The sequence below is a fragment of the Octopus bimaculoides genome, chromosome 9 (genome assembly GCF_001194135.2).
Source record: "Octopus bimaculoides isolate UCB-OBI-ISO-001 chromosome 9, ASM119413v2, whole genome shotgun sequence".
In the NCBI taxonomy this organism is placed as follows: Eukaryota; Metazoa; Mollusca; class Cephalopoda; order Octopoda; family Octopodidae; genus Octopus; species Octopus bimaculoides.
Genome location: NC_068989.1, coordinates 67689115 through 67693551, shown reverse-complemented (window position 1 = coordinate 67693551; position 4437 = coordinate 67689115). Strand labels below are relative to the sequence as shown.

The window sequence follows — 4437 nt, the reverse complement described above, 5'->3', positions numbered from 1 at the left end:
TATATATATATATATATATATATTTATATATTTGTGTGTTGAAGTTGTGTTGTCCTGTCTACATAAGCTCCGTAGTTTGTATATTTACAAAACATTGATGAACATGTAGTAAGGTAAGTTCTAGTTATATTGTAGTGAATGCTTGTGTGTACGTGCGCGTGTGTGCATGCGCATGTGTGCGTTCGAGAGAGCGAGAGAGAAGAGGAAGGGAGAAAGAGAGAGAGAGGGGGACATGTGAGTGACAGCCCCCACTTCGGTGATTGCATTTGAAGTTACTGTCTTCCAGTTTTGTCCTAATGCGTTTTTTTTCCCCCTCATCAGTTTTGCTTTACTTTATTGGTAAGTGTCTACCTTAAGTCTCGTCTTTTTAAACTCTCATCTGGTGCCAGTCTGCTATATCTGTCCTCATATTTGTCCCGTTAAAGTACCAATGGTTTGTTTATATTAGAAAGGACAGGGCCACACATAGTTATTTCCCCTTAAAAAATTACAGCAGTATTGTTTTACTCTTTTTATTTTATTTTTTTGCAATTTTTTTCGTTTTTCTTTTTTCACAGAAGTTTGAACATTGGCGAACCGTGGAAGATTCTTCTGGACGTAAAGAAGAAGTCTATACTAAAGTAGCAGATGGCCAAAAACACACGATAACCCGTAAAGTCGATTCAGTGGGTAATGAAGAAGAAACTGAAGAAGTACAGACCTTGGGAAACCGTATGTGTATTGCTTCTTGTTCTGTAGTTGCTTTGTCCTTTTATTGGTTTCAGTTATTACACTTCTATTTTATCAACTCCTCTTTGCTGAACTGCTAAAGGCACATCTCCCCATGCGGAGGAAAACACAAACACTTGCATATACACACACACACATGCATTATTTATAAATATATACTAGCTTGAAAACAGCACACTGTGCGGACTTCAGAGCTAGCTCCTGCTAAGGGCTAATTGGGCCTGCGGACCAAAACTAAAGAGAGCAAAGCATTTATTGGTACCCTACCAATGTGGTATTACTTAAAATTCAGTTTAAATGAAAAAACTTGTAAGTTCACAAATTTCTGGAGTTCTTTTAAAATTTGAATTTTCAACTGTTAGCATATAACAAATCCTCATCCAGACCTGATCCCAATGCTGGATGTTCAAGAACCAAATAATGGCCAAATTTTTAATCCCTGGATCATCCTAATTTCAAAAAGGTATGATATGTCTATGTAAAGTAAATACAGACTGAGATACATGGGTCCCAGATGGGCAGACAGGCAGAATTTCGCATTTATTATTATTGATTAGCCATCCTTGATTCTCTATCCCATTTCTCTCTTTATCCACCTTCTTGTACCTTCAGGATATTACCTGTCACCTCAATTCAACTATTCTTTTTCCCTTTCCTGATGGGGTACCCATGTACTTCCATTACAGAAACACCACTGTTCTTGCCCTTCTGTCATATATTAGTTTCACAAAACCCAGCACAAAGCCATCTCTCAATGCTGCAGCCCTACCTTGTCAAGAGTCTTTTCTTACTATTTACTTGGTGGATTCACTTGTACCAGTGCCACAAAAAAGCACCCAGTACATTCTGTAAAGTAATTGGCACAGCTTAGTGAACTGTGCATTATGTTCTTGAGTGAAACACTTCATTTCATGTTGCTGCAGTCCACTCAGCTGCAAATGTATAACCTTGTGACCGATTGGTTTGCAAGGGTGAGATGGTAACTCAAGAAAATCACGCGAAGACCATTGATTTGTGAGAGCCATACAAGCCATGTACAGAAATACTATCAGTAAGGTGAAAATTAGTAATGAGTATAGTAACTACTTAAATGTACGAGTAAGAGTTCACCAGGGCTTGGTTCACAGTCCCCTCCTATTCATTTTAGTACTCCAGACCATGACAGGAATTTAAGAACAATTGTCCCTGGAAACTACTGTATGTTGTTTGATCTTATTATGGAATTGATAGTAGAACCAGAAAAGAAATTGCTGGAAACAAAACCTGTAATCAAAGGGCCTTAAAGTTACTTAGGAGAGACCAAAGTTCTAGTAAGCAGAAAAACAACGAGGACTTTACTTTCTTCAGGAAAATAGCCCTTCTTGATATGTAGGAAAGGTGTTGGTAGAAATTCCATATGGTATACCAAGTACAAGCAATGGGCACTCAGGAAGTGCAGTGGAATCACAGGAAGGTTAAAAGTGAAAGTAGATTTTGAATGTGGCAGATGTACCAGAGCAATAAGTACTAAGGACACAGGAGATAGATTCTCTCAAATGCTTAGGAGGTTCCCGACAGTTGGTAGATAGTTTCTGTTTTCGAGGTGACTTAATTAGCAGTAGAGGATCTTTTGAAAGTATAATTGCTAGACTAAGGATAGAATGGAAAAACTTCAGGGAGTTTTTACCTCCTCTGTTAACAAAAGGTCTTTCTCTCAGAGTGAACAGCAGATTGTATGATGCAAATGTGTTATGAGAAAAATTGGGCTTAAGTGAAATCAAATGTAATGTACAAGGGAGAAGGCTCTGTTGGTATGGTCATGTGACTTTTATGAATGACAATAGCTGTATAAAGAAGTGCTGATCTCTTAAAGTGGATGGAACTTGTGTGGAAGTGGGTAACCTAGGAAGACATGGGACAAAGTAGTGAAGGTTGTTCTCAAGTTGTTGAGCCTCACTTGGAGATAATAAAGTTACTGAGATGATTGGCATTTCACTAGGGGTCATCAATAAGACCCATCTATCACTGCAAAAGTGAGATCCTAAAGTCATTAGCTTTATGTCCATGCACTTACCAGGCCCTGCCACATCATCCAGTCTCTCCCATTCAGGCTTTCCCTACCTCTCATCTTCCTAATACCCATTCCACATCTAACTATCTTCCCCCCTACTACAATCCTTCTCCATCAAGGGTCTTTTCTTTGTCTAGCAAGTAACATGGTGATCTTCACTCATACCAGTGTCATGAGAAAAGTACCCAGTACACTCTGTAAAATGGTTAGTGTTAGTAGAGGCATCCAGTCATAGGAACCATGCTTGACGTATTCCTTCAACTCGTTTGACTTACCTTCAGACTGAATTCGATAATAGAAACTGTACAGAAACCTCACTGTTTGTGGTGTTGCCTGGTAGTACAGTGCATTTGCATAGGTGCAGGCATGGCTGTGTGGTTAGGAAGCTTGCTTCCCAGTTGCATGGTTTCGAGTTCAGTCCCACCGCGTGGCACCTTGGGCAAGTGTCTTCTGCTATAGCCCCGAGCCGACCGAAGCTTTGTGATTGAATTTGGTAGGTGGAAGTTACTGCCGTGTGTGTATTTGTCTGTGTATGTGCTTGTGCCTCTCTCCCACAGAGTGAGGGAGAGATTGTCATTGTTTGATGGAAACAGTATTACGCTGTTTATGTTCCTTGTAATCATTATGATTGGTCACTTTGTTCTTTCAAAGATCCAAAGAAAAAACAAAAATTCATTGAAAAACAGGTTAGGGTTGATGACAAGAAGAGCATCCAGCAATAAAATACTTCCTCAAATAAATCTCCATCAAAACCTATGCTAACATTGAAACAAAAACATCACCATTAATAAAAAGAAATGAACATATGAAGAACAAAGATATTTAGTTCTTAGCTTCATTATATGTATATCTCTCTTCTTGCCACTAATCATTTAATTTTCTCCTGATTTTAGCTTATGAAGACCAGTTTGATAGAACATCAAGGAGTCCCTTAAGTGATAATCATGATCAGGCAAATGACCAGCTTTACAGTCCCTACCAGCAAGGAATCTCGTCAATCAGATATTACTTCTCAAATTTATTTGGTTTTAAACGTGATTAAATTGTTGCTTCTTGTAATTTCTTTCATTCAGTTGTGATTTTTATGTAGATTCAGCTTTTGTAATAAATTCTATTACAGCATTGATGGTTATATTTTCATGTAATTCATTAACTTTTTTCATGTTTATTTAAATAATCTTTTCCACAAGGCCTGAAAATTTGGATGAGCAGGGGCTAGTCGATTACATCGAACCAGTGTTCAACTGGTGCTTATTTTATCCAGCAGACAAAGTGAAGACTGATCTCAAGATGAGAAAGTAATGCAACAAGTGTCTTAATGCTGTGCAAGAACACCCACTTCACCAAAGCAAACATGAAATGGAAAAGCAGATGATGGTTTGAGTGGAGAAGGTTGATCCCTCCTACCACTCTCTCTTATAATGCACTTCTGCTGACTCTATTCAATCTCTTCATCTCCAGCCATCCTGTAGCTGTTTTAGTGCACATTGACACACACACACACACACACACTCTCTCTCTCTCTCTCTCTCTCTCCCATTGTTCTCACTTGCATCATTCTCTTCTGTTACTCTTTTGATCCTGTTGTCTGTCTTTACTCAACCCCACCAAATGAACATCCACCATGCTGCTATCTCTTACCCTCTCACTCCTACCAC

At 38.8% G+C, this 4437-nt stretch overlaps 1 protein-coding gene and 1 long non-coding RNA gene across 2 annotated transcripts in view; both read left to right on the top strand.

Moving 5' to 3' along the window:
- Window positions 1-4437, top strand: part of LOC106883743 (uncharacterized) — a 116620-nt gene that overhangs the window by 18722 nt on the left and 93461 nt on the right. The window lies entirely within an intron of this gene.
- LOC106882441 (uncharacterized) lies at window positions 95-3903 on the top strand. The gene is made up of 2 exons (XR_001411005.2): window positions 95-711; window positions 3673-3903. It is a non-coding gene; the product is annotated as an uncharacterized LOC106882441 (long non-coding RNA).